We start from the raw sequence: 16,356 nt of genomic DNA, 5'->3' as shown, positions 1-16,356 counted from the left end.
TGTTGTTGCCATGGAACTGAATTCTCAAACAGAATAGCTAGAGGAAGATTCCCCAGCAGAGACCATGGTTACTCTCATGACATCACCATTCACAAGATGACTTCTCTTAATTGAGCCCAAGCAGCAAAGAACGAAGGCAACAATTTTTAAAATTATAAAAAATAAAATAGAATACATAATTATAAAATATAATATCTAATATAACATGTATATGACATAACTTATTATTACTTTATTTATAAATTTAGCTATTATACCAGTGTAGTAAGCTATATGAGGGCAGTTCAGATAGTACCAGTCCCAGAGTCAGGAGAACCTGAGTTAAAATACATCCTCAGACATTTCTTAGCTATGCGACCCTAGACAAATCACTTTAAAACAAGTTTGCCTCAGTTTCCTAATTGGTAGAAATAACTGGAGAAGGAAATGACAAAGTAACCTCATATCTTTGTTAAGAAAACTCTAAATGGGGTCACGAGGAGTTGGACACAACTCAAACAATTCAACAAGTTCTATATTGTACTGTATTAACTTCTTGACCTACTACTTATTGATTTATTATGAATGGCTTATATATGTAACATATCATACTATTTAACATAGCACATAAATGTACTATACATTATATAGCATATTACATATGAATATATTACATATCAGATACCATATTATTGCACTAACATACAAATGTATGTAATATACTATGAGACATCATAAAATAATATACAATTGCATATTATGATAGAAGCAGCATTCATTTTCTTGACTCAGAATTCTTGCGTTTCTTGATTTCCTCTTCCACATGCAATGTGATTCATTCCAGTTTCCTTGTCACAGATTCCTGGCTTGGAGACATAAAAGGTTCCAGACAGTGTATATGATAATACAATAAACTATATATTGTTATATGATATACATAATCTGTGATACATAAATGTTTTATAAATGTATAATATAAAGTATATAACTATAATATAATTGCATATTATGCAATATATTGCATAATATATTACATAATAAAATGTATTATGTATGCTATATTACATTACATAAATATCTTCTAAATTCCATAACTATGACATATAACAAACCACATGTTATGTATTGTATAAGACATAACATGATATATTATCTATTATATAAATTCTATATTCACTCTCTGATGGCATTGTCTTCTTTGGCAACAAAGGACAAACACAACAACAAATTCTATATTATATGTCATATATAATATATAATTGTGATGAAGGCTGCTGAGTGGGGAGGTCTTTATGTTTGCCTCTAAGCCTCTGGATTATACAGAGGCAGGTTGGGGGTCTTGGTGGGTGGAGCAGTGGATCCCACTGGAAAAAAGGTACCTGCCTCACTGTTAGCTGGCACTGGTGGTCCAGGTGCTTGGTGATTATGGTGAAGGCAAGGTATTCCTATGAAGTCTGCAATGAGAACAGTGAGAGTTGGGCAGGGCTCATTAAATGGACTAGCAAGGCCTCTGATTGAAGGAGAAGACTCATCTTTCCCTCCTCAGGGCAGGGGAGGCAGCAGTCACCTGAATGACACCAATGCTCTTGAAGAGATGTTTCCTCTTGATACAGCCCAAAAAACAAAAAAATAAAAGCAACAAATATTTTGTAATTCATATTTATAAAATATAATTTCAATTATATACTTGAACTGTACAATATATTGATATATGCTATATGATAAACAATCATGTAATTTATTATGCTAGAGTGATAATTACCTTATTATGCTGTCATTTATGCAATGATCATAACATTACATATTGAGTTAAGATGGCAGAGTAGAAAGATACACATATGCTAGCTCCTAACGCACAGCCCATAAAACGCCTGTAAAGAAGAACTCCCAACAAATTCTGGAGCAGCAGAAGCCACAGAACAATAGAGTGGAGGAGATTTCTGTTCCAGAGAGACCTGAAAAACTGACATGAAAGGTCTGTCATGCACTGGATCCGGAGCACAGCCCAGCCCTGCCTTGGCCACGCAGCACAGAGAGGAGCAGATCCGAGCAGACTTCAGGGACAGAATCTCCAGCTGCAGGGCAGGTCCCTCCACCCACAGGTGATGGGGGTTGGTGAGAGGGTCTCCTTGGTGGGTCGAGAGGGGAGTGGGGTGCCCCCGTAACTCAGGTCCCCTTGGGAGGCAACAGTGGAGGCAGGAGCAGACCAGGGCTCCCCAAGCAGGCAGGAGCCTGGATCCATTGTTGAAGGTCTCTGCATAAACACCCTAAGGGAATTGAGCCTGAGAGGCGGCCCTGCCCTGACATGAGCACCTGAACTTAACCTCACACTGACTAGCAGCCCTGCCCCCACCCAAACCCCTGAGGCTGGGAAGCAGCATTTGAATCTCAGACCCCAAGTGCTGGCTGGGCGCATCTGGAGGTGAAGTGGGTGTGAAGAGAATATTCAGAAGTCAAGTCACTGGCTGGGAAAATGCCCAGAAAAGGGAAAAGAAATAAGACTATAGAAGGTTACTTTCTTGGTGAACAGGCATTTCCTCCCTTCCTTTCTGATGAGGAAGAAGAATACTTACCATCAGGGAAAGACACAGAAGTCAAGGCTTCTGTATCCCAGCCCACTCAATGGGCTCAGGCCATGGAAGAGCTCAAAAAGAATTTTGAGGGTTTATGAAAAAAGGTTTATGCACAGACCTTCAACAATGGATCCAGGCTCCTGCCTGCTCGGGGAGCCCCAGTCTGCTGCCGCCTCTCAGCCTCTGCCTCCCAAGGGGGCCTGAGCCATGGGGGACCCCACTCCCCTCTCGACCCGCCAAAGAGACTCTCCCACTGACCCCTGTCACCTGTGGGTGGAGGGACCCGCGCAGCCGCTGGAGATCCCGTCCCCCAAGCCCGCTCGGATCTGTTCCTCTTGGCGCTGTGGCCACGGCAGGTCTGAGCTGGGCTCTGCGTCCGCAGTGCAACGGACCTTTTGCGAGAGGTTCGCAGGTCCCTCTGGAACAGAAATCCCCCTCGCTCCACTGTTCCATGGCCTCACTGCTCCAGAATTCGCCGTGAGTTACTTAATACAGATGTTGTATGGGTTGTGGGTTTGGAGCTATGTGTATTTGCGTCTTTCTACTCCTCCATCTTGGCTCCACCCCCTGAAGTCAACACTCTTGGGGAGGGACGGGATCCAAAGAGAGAACAGAAGCAACGGAGGGCAGGATAGGATGGAGGGAAATATAGTTAGTCTTATACAACATGACTATTATGGAAGTCATTTGCAAAACTACACAGATATGGCCTATATTGAATTGCTTGCCTTCCAAAGGGAAGGGGGGGGGGAGGGAGGGAGGTAAAGAAGTTGGAACTCAAAGTTTTAGGAACAACTGTCGAGTACTGTTCTTGCTACCAGGAAATAAGAAATACAGGTAAAGGGGTATAGAAAGTTATCTGACCCTACAGGACAAAAGAGAAGATGGGGATAAGGGAAGGGAGGGATGATAGAAGAGAGAGCAGATTGGTGATAGGGGCAATTAGAATGCTCAGTGTTTTGAGGTGAGGGAGGGGAAAAATGGGGAGAAAATTTGGAACCCAAAATTTTGTGAAAATGAATGTTAAAAGTTAAATAAGTTAATTAAAAAAAATAACATTACATATCACACATTCCATGTTACATTATATAGCTTATGAAATATAATATGGTATAATTAATATAACTTATTTATGTAAGTATCCAACTATATTTAGTAATATTTGCATTATTATATGTAATATAATTCTATATAATAGGTAATCTATTATAACATAATTAATTATGTAGTATCATGGAATTATAGAATCCTATAATATATACCTTAATTATACATTATATATTTAAGTAGTTATGTTTACCTCTAACTGCTGGAGATGGTTGTAGCTATACCCAGACTTACCTATGAGATACAAAGTACAAGTATTAGTACCTCCATTTTATGTATGAGGAAACTGAGACTAGTTAAATGACTTACCTGTGATGATATAGCTAGTAAGTGATGAAAAGAAGACTCAGGTCTTTTGATTGTAATATTTGTTTATTATTTATTCTAATTCCAGTGCTCTTTTTGCAACATGATGTTTCTCCCTGTAGAATTCTGTGTAGTCTATCTTTTTAGTGATCAATACATGTGCTCTATGTCTGACATTTGGATTATATATATATATTATGTTTGGATTATATATTATATTTGAATGTATTGGATTATATATATTATATTTTGATATATATTTGGTATATGCATATTATATTTAGATATATATTTGGATTATATATATTATATTTGAATACCTATATTATATTTGGATATACATTATATTGGAGATAAATATCTCCAGTTATCCTTTTCTTTTAAAAAAATATTTTTAGTTTTCAACATTCATTTCCACAAGATTTTGAGTCACAAATTTTCTTCCCATCTCTCCCCTCTCCCCAACCTGGATATAGCATGCATTCAGTCTACCCCTTTCCGCAGTCTGTCTTTCCTTTTATTTCCACTCATCCTCTTTCCCCTTACTTTCTTGTGGGCAATATAGATTTTTATATCCCATTGCCTATAGATCTTACTTTCCAATTGCATATAAAAACAATTTTTTAACATTTGTTTTTAAGACTTTGAGTTCCAAGTTCTCTTCCTTTTCCCCTCCCCACCCACCCTCTCTGAGAAGGCAAGCAATTCAATATAGGTTATACATGTGTAGTTATGCAAAACATTTCCATGATAGTCATATTGTGAAAGACTAACTATATTTCCCTCCATCCTATCACACCCACCACTTATTCTGTTTTCTCCTTTGACCCTGTCCCTTTTCACTACTGTTTGTTTCTGATTACATTCGCCCTCAATCTCCTTTCCCTTCTACCATCCTCTTTTATTCTCTTCTCCCTTACTTTCCTCCTTAAGCCAAATCTGATGAGAGTAAGGTTCACTCATTCCTTCTCACCTCCCCCTTCTTCCCCTCCACCGTAAAACATTTTTCTTGCCTCTTTTATGTGAGATAATTTGCCCTATTCTATCTCTCCTTTGCTTCTACTCCCAATATATTCTTGTCTCACCCCTTAATTTTATTTTTTAGATACCATTCCTTCATATTCAGCTCATCATGTGTCATCTATCTCTCTGTCTCTGTCTCTCTCTCTATCTATGTATCTATATATCTGTGTATCTATGTATCTATCTGTCTGTCTGTCTACCTATCTATATTTCCTCCAACTACCCTAATACTAAGAAAAGGCTCGAGTTACAAATATCATCTTTCCATGTAGGAATGTAATCAGTTCAACTTTAATAAGTGTCTTATGATTTCTCTTTCAGGTTTACCTTTTCATGTTTCTCTTCATTCTTGTATCTGGAAGTCAAATTTTCTATTCAGGTCTGGTCTTTTCAGCAAGAATACTTGAGAGTCGTCATTTCATTGTAATTCCATTTTTCCCGCTGAAGTATTATACTCTGTTTTGCTGGGTCGGTGATTCTTGGTTGTAATCCTAGCTCCTTTGACCTCTGGAATATCATATTCTATTCCAAGCCCTTTAATCCCTTAATGTAGAAGCTGCTAGATCTTGTGTTATCCTTATTATATTTCTACAATACTTGTATTGTTTCTTTCTGCCTGTTTACAATATTTTCTCCTTGACCTGGGAACTCTGGAATTTGGCTACAATATTCCTAGGAGTTTTCCTTTCGTGATCTCTTTCAAGAGGCAATCAGTAGATTCTTTTAATTTTTATTTTCCCCTCTGGTTTTAGTATATCAGAGTAGTTTTCCTTGATAATTCTTGAAAGGTGATGTCTAGGCTCTTTTCTTCTGATTATGGCTTTCAGGTAGTTCAATCATTTTTAAATTATCTCTCCTGAAGCCATTTTCCAGGTCAGTTGTTTTTCCAGTGAGATATTTCATATTGTCTTCTATGTTTTCATTCTTTTAGTTTTTTTTAAATTTCTTGATTTTTCATAAAGTCATTAGTTTCCATTTGCTCCATTCTAATTTTGAAGGAATTATTTTCTTCAGTGAGCTTTTGAACCTCTTTTTTCACTCGGCCAATCCTGTTTTTTAAGACGTTCTTCTCATTAGCTTTTTGGACCTCTTGCAATTTGGGCTACTCTATTTTTTAAAGCATTATTTTCTTCAGTATTTTTTTTTAGTTTCCTTTAGCAAGCTGTTTACTCGTTTATCATGATCTTCTTGCATCACTCTCATTTCTCTTCCCTATTTCTCTTCTACTTTTTAAATTTGATTTTCAAAATCCTTTTTGATCTCTTCCATGGCCTATGACCAATTCATATTTTTATTGGAGGCTTTTGATCTATGAGTTTTGACTTTGTTGTCTTTTTCTGGTATGTTTTGACCTTTGTCACCAAAGTAAGATTCTACAGTCTGAGGTTTTTTTTTAATGCTGTTTTCTCATATTCCCAACTAAATACTTGATTTTCTAGCTCTTTACCAAGGTAGGATTCTGCTTCCTGTGGGTGTAAGTGTGGATGTGGGTGTACTGTCCCAGTTTCAAGGGTTTTGTATCAGCTGCTTGATCTCTCACCATCTGTGAGCTGGGAACTCCATGCTGCTGCTGCAGCCACCACCACTGCCACTGGTATTGCCTCCTCCTCCTCCCAGGGTTTGAGGCTGGACCCCAGTCAGACCAGTTCTCACAGAGTTTTCCCACTGACCTTGTATTCTGTCTTTGGCATTTGTGAGTTGAGAAGTCTGAAAACTGCCATAACTGCCAGCAATTCAATCCCCTAAGACCTTTTCTATCCCCATCTCTTTCTGTGTGGCCAGCCCTGGACTGTGCTCTCTTCTGCTCCCAGTTGGGTGTGATAGGTGCTACCTGTTGACCTTCTAGGCTGTCTTGGACTGCAGATTTGTTTTACTTGGTCATTTTGTGAGTTCTGCAGCTCTAGAATTTCTTTGGAGTCATTTTTATAGGTATTTGGAGGGGTTTGAGGGAGAACTCTCACAAGTTCCTGCTTTTACTCTGCCTTCTTGGCTCAGTCCCAGTTCTCTTTTTCTCAGATACAATGAAAAACATCACTAGTCTTTTGCTTCCCTTTTCCCACTCAATAAAGGCTAGTGATTAAATTCCTTCACCTATCATTCAAGGACTTCCACCTGGCCTAGCCTCATCACTTGTTACTTTTCTTGACATCTTATCTCCCAGACAAAAGGAACTGGTCTCTCTTTCCCTTTTTCATCCTATCCTCTCCCACCTTTGTTCCCACTGACCCCCCCCTTTGAATATATGCTTCTCTCCAGTATTTCTGTCTATTGATATCCTTCAATGTTCCATTCAAAAGTTGATTCCTCTGTGAAATCCTCCCTATGCTAGCAGGTGAACATAAGCTCTCCTTCCTCAAATTACTCATGCTGCTTTTCAAGGCTCTTCTTTGGCACCATCATGTTTTATTTTGTATCATTCTCACCTATGTACTCATCTTTTATCACTTATTAAATTCTAAGCTCCCTGCCAGCAAGAACTATTTAGTTTTTATCTGTGTGCCTTCAGGGCCTATCACATAATAAAATTTGTTGTGTTTAAAGTTGATTGAATTGAATGTTTAATTAAACTATTATGATTAGAGCCTTTCATTTCAAAAGACTCATAGGTATAATTGCCAACTTACAGATTATACTTTAGGTTGACTGCTTCCTGATGAAGGGCAGTCATTTGACTCTTACCAGTAAGCTGTCAGCCTAAGCCTATCCATACATGGAATGGACATTCTTCAGAGCTTCAATCCCATTAATTTAGATGGCAGCCCTCCATGACTTGACCTTTACATTCTGGAGTCCATGTTTATATAAAACCCATATCTCTCTGTCCAGTGACTGGAATGTTGAGGCAGCCAGGTGGTACAGTGGATAGACTTTCTGGACTTGCAGTCAGGAAGACTTGAATTCAAATTCAGCCCCAGACACATACTAGCTATGTGACTCTGGGCAAGTCACTTACCTTCTATCTGTTTCAGTTTCCTCATCTCTAAAGTGAGGATGATTATAGCACCTACCTCATAGTACTACTGTGAAGATCCAATGGGATTATATTTACATAGCACTTAAGCATAGTGCCTGCCACATAGTAGACACTTACTAAATAATGTTTCCTTACTAACTATCAACATTTCCTATTCACTTTCCTTTTTTCTTTTTTGCCCATCCATGTTTCCACAACTATTCATTCTCCACGCATTCTGTTTTGAGTACTTAGTATATTTATCTTTTTTGCACAAGCTCAGCTCTTTGGTGAGTTGATTAATGGAGGTAGTAGAGAATGGGGCAGTCTGAGTGTCCCACCCCTGCCCCCAATACATTCTTGGTATATCAGAATAAGACATTCAATGTTAGTGAGGTTGATAGGGCTGATAGTATTGTTAGCATATTTTCAATCATAAGAATCAAGATCAGAGTTCAAAGGCTTAGAATGATTTTCCTCTGAGTCTTTGGTGAATCCAAGTACACTGAAATCTGTATTCTCTAAATCATCTCAAATGTTTCTAAAGCCTACATGATGTCAATGCTGAATCTGAAGAAGTCATGAGAGACTTTCACTTTGTGCCTCCACAGACTCTGACGTCTTCAGCTTTGCTACTTATATTCAAATGAAAGATTCAACTAAAAAACAAAACAAAATGCTTAAAGATGATGTTTTGTGTAATTTCATCTGAGTTGGTGCTCTAACATTCCCATGCTGTAATTTAAACTCCATGAGGGGCCATATCTTTTCTGAACTTTGTGTCTCCCCTTGTGCCTAAATCAATACCCTGCACATAGCAGGCACTTAGTAAATGTTGAGATGTGTTGCATTACATCACTGAGCTCAGCAAGGTCAATGGAAAAGATAATTTGTAGGAGTCGAGGTCAAGATCATCTTAAGATTGGACCAGATAAGGTGGTTTGGGTACGGCCCTATCCTGTGTAGGGGAGTTTGGAGATCTCTGTAAGTTTGCCTCAGTAGAAACGAACATTTTAAGGAAGTTCTCTGTGAAAGTGTCCTGGATGGGCAGAATTGGATGGAGGCAAAAAACTACATACTCTGAATATAGAATTGAATCCCTCTTCCATTCAGACAGCTATGGTAGGAAATTTGGATAACAAATTCTATGGTAATACCTAAGAAGTATTTTGAATAATTCCTCCCAGGAGATGTAACAAACCTCAAATTACTTACACTATTACTCTCACTGCGAACTTGGCTGCCCCTCATTCTGGCTGTTGGGGAATTCTTTCAACTGAGAGAAATAGTACCTCTTGATAGAGGTGTAACTACCAGAGGGGGTCTAATGACTGTGGGTCAAAGATTGGAAGCCAAACTATAAGCAAAGAAACTTATTAACATGTTATGGAATACTGCTTTTATTGAATAGCAGCTTCATTTTCCTAGCATATAAATTTGGTTTTTATGACGTTTCAGAGAATCAAGTACGTAGCCAATCATCAACATTCTGCAGCAGCTTAGGATAGATAAGTAAAGCATTTGACAAAAGAAGGATGGGTTGAGAAGTGTGTGTGTGTGTATGTGTGTGTGTGTGTGTGTGTGTGTGTGTGTGTGTGTGTGTTGGGGTTGGATGTGGGAGACCAACCAAGGGAGAAAAAGAGAGTATTTGGAATGCAACTGGTAAAATTTATTATAAGAAAATATTTTTTGTTCAAGGATAGGGGAAAAGGGAAAATGTTCAGATACTTTTACAATTGTGAAAGAGGTACTTTTAGATAATACTCTATGGCCTTTTATCTAAGGAAAGCTAGCAGTTATTACAGAAGTGGATGAAACCACTCACTTTACCATATCCTTGGATAGTTGGTTATATTTTATTTCTCCTTCAATTGGAGTTAAGAACTTTCTAATATTATTCCACCTGATGGTTGGAGGATTAGTCCATCAAGATGTTGTAAAATAATTGTGCTTCCTATTTTTTCTTCTGTAATCATTATCATCTCTCTCTCAAAGCATTACATTTCCTTCCTCAGCTCCCTTTGTCCCTTATTTTTTGATTCAACTTCCTTTGCAAAAAACAAAATAAATCACTGGAATACCCCCACTTTCTCTGTTTATTAATTTCTCCCACAAATCACCCTAACTCTGGATCCTATCCTCCTTGTATGATGTTAAGACCTTAGTTTCTCCACTGTACTAGTTCATTTTTATAACCACTTGACCAGGGTGAGCTGGCATCTCTAAATGTATAGTTTAGTTCTAGGGTAGAGGAGCATGAATATGAAGAAAAAATACATTCCTCTTATATTTAATGTCAAGAAATGTTTTTTGGAGAAGATTTCATTGGACCTCTCTCAGAAGACAGGGCACTTGAAACTGGTAAGTTGTATGGTCCTCATCCCATCCATCTTTCCCCAGTTGAAGGGAAGTGGGAAGAAGGGTTAACAGTGTGTAAGGACCCTCTTCCTGAAGATTTGCCAAGCCACTAAACACTCTGAGGGGGATTTGTAAAGATCATATTCCTGAATCACTTCTTAGCCTTATCTCCATTTTCATTGGACTGTGTATGTTCATATTTTTGTTTCTACATACCCACAATCACAGACTCATATCTCCTTTTGTCTGGTCCTCTTGAGAGGCAAATTCTTCCATCAAAGAAACTCTCACCCTCATCCCCCAAAATTGACTGAGATTGAATCTCTCTGTTTTTTCTTCCAATAAATATCCTCTTGCTGTTAGAGCATGGCTCTGAGAACCTAAATCTGAACAGCGACAGTTAAGTACTTTTCTTATTTTTTACCCAACTAGTGTGATGGGTAAGTGCTTTATGATAATGGCAGTCATAATTATGGATTTTTTTTTTTACCAGCAGTGCAGAAGCAAAGCATACTTGCCCTCTTGTTCCTCAGGCTACGCACTACAGGGTTCAGCAGCGGGATGATGATGGTAAAGGTCACTGAAATCAGTTGATCTTGGTCTCTGTTACTTTTTGACTTGGGCTTTAGGTAGGCGTTGGCAGCAGAGCCATAATGGGCAATGACCACTTTGAGGTGAGAGGGATATGTGGCAAAGGTCTTTTGCTGACCCTCAGCAGAGGCAATTTTAAGAACAGTGGAGATGATGAGGGCATAGGAGATGAAGACCATGCATGGGTACCAGAACCACCAAGACAGTGACTATTAGACTTCAGATCTCGTTGGTGGTGATGTCAAGGCAGGAGAGTTTCATCACAGGATAAATATTAGAAAAGAAGTGGGCCACTTCTACACCACAGAAGCACAATCTGAACACTGATGTCACCCGTGTCATTTCTGCAATTGGACCAATGTTAAATGCCCCTTACACCAGCAGGGCACACACCTTCCTGTTCATGATAACAGTATATCTCAGTGGGTTGCAGATGGCCACATAGTATTCATACCCCATTGCTGTGAGCAGGAAACAGTTAGTGATGACAAATGTGCCAAAAAACATTTGGGAGGCACACCCTGTCAGGGAAATGGACTTCCCCCAATAAGCTGGACAGCATCTGTGGGATAGTGACCAATGAGTACAAAGTTTCAGAAGTGAACAGCATGCTCAGGAAGAAGTACATAGGTGTGTGGAGGTGACAGTCAATTTGGAAGATTATCACAATGATGACAATGCCAGACAAGGTAAAAATGTACAGAGCTAGGAAGATTATGAAGAGTGTGGTCTGATGCTCCTGGAAACTGGAGAATCCTTGAAAAAGAAACTCATTCACCTCATGTGGTTATGTCTCTTCACTAAGTAGCCTTTAATTCTAAAGGGGAAGGAAAGAACAGAGTTGGAGGACTGCCCACCAAAAGAATTCTCAAAACTACAAAAATTTTTCATAGCTAAATGAGCTTGTCTTCTCTGTAACTTAGGGAACACTTATTTCCTTGGTACAGGAGAGATAGGTACTTTCCTCCAGGAAATAACATGAATTTTAGATTCAGAAGACCTGGGGTAAAATTATAGCTTTACTAGTTACCTGAGTGTCCCTGAGTAAGTCACTTCTTAAGTCCCTTCAGTGTCCTAGGATCATGGACCTAGAGCTAGAAGAAACTTCAAAGTCTGTCTAGTCCAACCTCCCTCCTTTTCTACATGATGAATCTAGAGATTAAGTAACTTGCCCATGGTCATAGAGGTAGTAGGCATCAGAGATGGGATTTGAACTCAGTACCTCTGACTCCAGAGTCAGTATTCTTTCCCTTAAACTAGACTGCCTATTATTATTTTAAAAAATAGAGGATTGAACTAGGTGATTTCTAAGGTTCTTTACACCTCTCCCATTTCATAATTCTCTGCTCTTCCTTCCTAAGTTCCAGCTTTGTTGAGTCCAGGTGCAGATATCCTCTTTGTAACCAAAAGTCATCACAATCACTTATGACAATTTCTTGTGTATCCCAGGGTTAGTGAATTTTCTTTTCTCACTTTTCCCTACACATGCTTTGTTCATTCCCCCCCACTCCCACTCCTGCTGTGACTTTACTCACATAATTCCTCCCACCTGAAATAACCTTCTTCCCTTCTCCCACTTTTCCTAATCCTACAATTCTTCCAAAGATTAGCTCAAGTCCCACATTATTTATAAAGTTTTCTCTGATGAATATCTCTATTCTCTGAACTCCTACTATACTTTAAAAAAATTTATTCTCAAGTTAAGAAATAAAATAAGGATTTTCATAACATAATAGAATAAAGGTAATTGCATATGAAACTGCAGATCTATTATGTACAACTTGTTATTCCTTTTAAATATATATTAAAGTTATCATGTACCTTTCTTTTCTTCCTTTTGTTCTCTGCCCCCCATGCCCTACAGATGGCTGTCATTAAGCACACACACACACACACACACACACACACACACACAATCATTCTATACATACTTTTACTTATCAGTTCTTTCTCTGAATGGAAATAGTGTCTTCCATCATAGGCCCTTTGTGGTTAATTTGGATATTTATAATAGTCAGAATGATTTCGTTACTCAAAATTTTTTTAAAAACAATATTGCTAATACTCTGATTTAAAATGATTTAGGGGGAAAACAACAAATGTGGGAGAGAATGTGAAATAGTTGGGACACTAATTCACTGTTGCTGGAACTGTGAAGTAATCCAACCATTTTGGGGAACAATCTGGAATTATGGTCAAAGAGTTATTAAACTGCCTATACCTTTTGAGCCTGACTGTCCTTTAATTACTTTGTGTAAGTTAGTGCTGCATCTCTAGAGAGAGTATAGGCTTTTTGAAGGCCTTAGGCAATGTTGTGTATTTCTGTGTGTCTTCTGTAGAGATTAGCCCTGGGTTAGGTTGATTAGGTTCTTAATAAAAGCTTGCACACCTACTACTCTTGACTTCTGATTGTTGGGCATTCATCTTCTCATGCTCTGCATCATATCCTCCATGTCATGCCTTTCCTATGCCCTTCAAACACACACACACACACACACACATACACACACACACTCATGCACACACACACACTCTTCTGTGTGACGTAGTGAATAGAGCACTGGTTTGAAGTACAGGAGATCTGAATTCAAATCCAATCTCAGACATTTCACTAGCTGTGTGACCCTGGGCAAGTCACTATGCCTCTGCCTTAGTTTCTGCATCTATCAAACTGTAATAATAGCATCTAGCTCACAGAGTTATTATAAGGATCAATGAGATAAAATGTAAAATGCTTTGGAAGCCTTAAAGTGCTATATCAATGTTAGCTATAGTTATTCCAACTCTATTTCTCAGAATAGAGTCCAAATCAGCACTATCATTCCTAGATTCCTGGAAAGCACATGTCAGTCATCTGTCCTATGATTTCTGTCACCATTTCTTTTGACTTCTCCTTGGTCATTTCCGCCAATTCATGCTGTCTTCCTCTGGTAGACTGTAAGATCTATAGCAGAGAACAAAGGAAAATTCATAAGAAAGCAAAGATGGACAGTTTTCAACACAATACATAGTATTTAATATATAGGTCTTCTTGAAATTGAAATTTATTGCTATATATTTTGAATCCTCTTTTATAGTCTGCAGTGCACATTGCATTTTTTCTCTTCTGTTTGTTTATAATGTTTCTTTTTCTTTTCTTATTATGTATTTAAGTTTTAAATTTAAATTAATTTGATTTAAATTAAATTTAAATTTAAATCACATCTAAAATTTAAAAAGTCTCCCCTGTCAAATAAAAAGAATCCTTGAAGTCACCACTATAATATTTTCTTATATTTGTATTCCCAGTACCTTGAACATGGAAAGCACTTAATGAATGTTTTTTAAAAATAATTTATTAATCAATCAATTAATATTAACTCTGAGTTATCTATTCCACACAGAAGTCTTCATCATATCATACCTATCAAAAGTTAATTAGTCCTTATGTGAATATATTCATAGGTGGCTCTTACCCCCTAGGGTATCCTATTCCATTTGGGAACAGATCTAATTGCTAGGAAGGTCTTGTACTCATCTGAACTGTGCTCCTCTTTACGTTTACCTCATAGTCTTAGTTCTTTTTTCTCAGTGGAGAATTAAGCAAAATATGGCTAATCTCTTTTCCATGAGGCAACTCTTCAAATATTTGAAGACTATATCGATGTCATTCCTTTGGTATTTCCTGCTTCAATCTAAATATTCTCTGTTTCTTAACTGTGCTACATATGACATGAATACATCTCAACAGGAAGATCCCTCTCTTCTAGACAAGTTCCAGCCTGCCAATGTCTCCTCTAAAAGGTATCCCTCAGGACACAAAATTATGGATGAGGGAACTAGGTGGCATTATAGATAGGATGCTGGGCTTGTCCTTGAGAACACCTGAGTTCAAATATGGCCTCGGAAGGTTAATCACTGTGTGATTCTGAACAAACCACTTGATCTCTCTGAGTCTTTTTCTTTGTCTAGTAAATGGAGATAACAATAACCCTATCTCACAAGATTGTTGTGAAGATCAAATGCGATACTATGTGAAAAACATTTTGCAAACCTTAATGCATTATATAATGCTATGATGATGATGATGATGATGATGATGATGATGATGACGTCTTGACAGCGCAGAAAACAGTGGGATGACTATGTCTCTCATATTTACTGATTTGATTGATTAGATTACCTTGCTCTAGTCTTCTTACTCATATGACCAACAAGATGAAACTCAAGATATTTTCTTCAATTCTCATGACTTGTAAAACTTCACCCCAATAGTAATATCCACAAAAGATAATGCAATTTCAGCTATTACCATCGTCCAAGATATCAAGAACCCTAATGAGGTTAAAAAAAAGAAACCTAACGAATTAACATCAGAGAAGTCTAATCCTTAATCCCCTATTTTTTTTTGGTTTAAAAATTTTATTTATTTATTCTTAGTTTTTAACACTCACTTTTGTAAGATTTTGAGTTTTAAATTTTCTCCCCCTCTTTCCCTTCCCCTCCCATAAGATGGTGTGAAATCTGATATAGGCCACACTTGAACAATCATGTTAAACATATTTCTATATTAGTCATGTTGTAAAGAAGAATTAGAACTCAAGGGAAAAATCATAAGAAAGCAGAAACAAACAAAAAAGAGAGCATAGTGTGCTTTGATCTGCATTCAGACTCCATAGTTCTTTCTCTGGATGTAATCTCCTATTTTCCTCCCTGCTCCATGACTCATCATCCCCTGGCAAGGTTACACAAGCTAACTCAAAGGCTTGTAACAGAGCTCGTCTCTTTTTTTCCAACCCCCTCCTCCTACTTCCAGAAAACCAGAAAACAGAATCTCGCTCTGACTGGCACTATAGTTTGGCAATATTCTGTGCTACAACAGTGTTCAGCCAGAGAACTGAATAATGAAGGGAACTAGGGCAAAATAACAGAGTGTGGGTGGAACCACCAGGGTTATAAAGGGCCTACAATCCATCTGGGGTAAAATATGTCTCTCTAGAAGTCACCTGGGACAGACATTGAAGCCTATAAAACATGAATTGTCCAGTCTTGTAGGAAGCTAAGAGAGCTCTAAGTTCTAGCTCCCAGGGAAATTATCATCAAGGGGAAGAAATGAGAAAGTGAACAATAGGGTACTATAAGGGGAAAAGAATGAAATTATCCAAGATCTTAGGAAGGAAAACAGTCAGTCAGTTAAAATCTCAGAACATAAAGCCAATAAGCCCAAAGAGAGGATACTAGTAAAAGAAGTGAATATGACCTCCAGAACAGCTGAAACAATCAAGATATCTCTGAATCAATATTGCAAGACAAAAGACAATAAATCAACACCTGTGGAGGCAGAGGACTCTGTGGATGCTAAAGAGAACATGGATCATGGTAGGGTATTTTCAAATCATTTAAAAGAGAAATAATAATTGTGAAAGCAGAATTTAGGTCCTACAGAGTGGAAATAATTAGAAAAACAGGAAAACTTGAATCCACTGT

At 38.0% G+C, this 16,356-nt stretch overlaps 1 pseudogene; it reads right to left on the bottom strand.

Annotated features, from left to right (window-relative positions):
• Nucleotides 1–10,769: 10,769 nt before the first annotated feature.
• On the bottom strand, nucleotides 10,770–11,546 carry LOC140523118 (olfactory receptor 10J1-like; annotated as a pseudogene).
• Nucleotides 11,547–16,356: the final 4,810 nt, after the last annotated feature.

This window comes from Notamacropus eugenii, chromosome 2, assembly GCF_028372415.1.
Source record: "Notamacropus eugenii isolate mMacEug1 chromosome 2, mMacEug1.pri_v2, whole genome shotgun sequence".
NCBI lineage: Eukaryota > Metazoa > Chordata > Mammalia > Diprotodontia > Macropodidae > Notamacropus > Notamacropus eugenii.
Note: the sequence above shows the minus strand (reverse complement) of the source record. Positions and strands in the feature narration are given on the sequence as shown.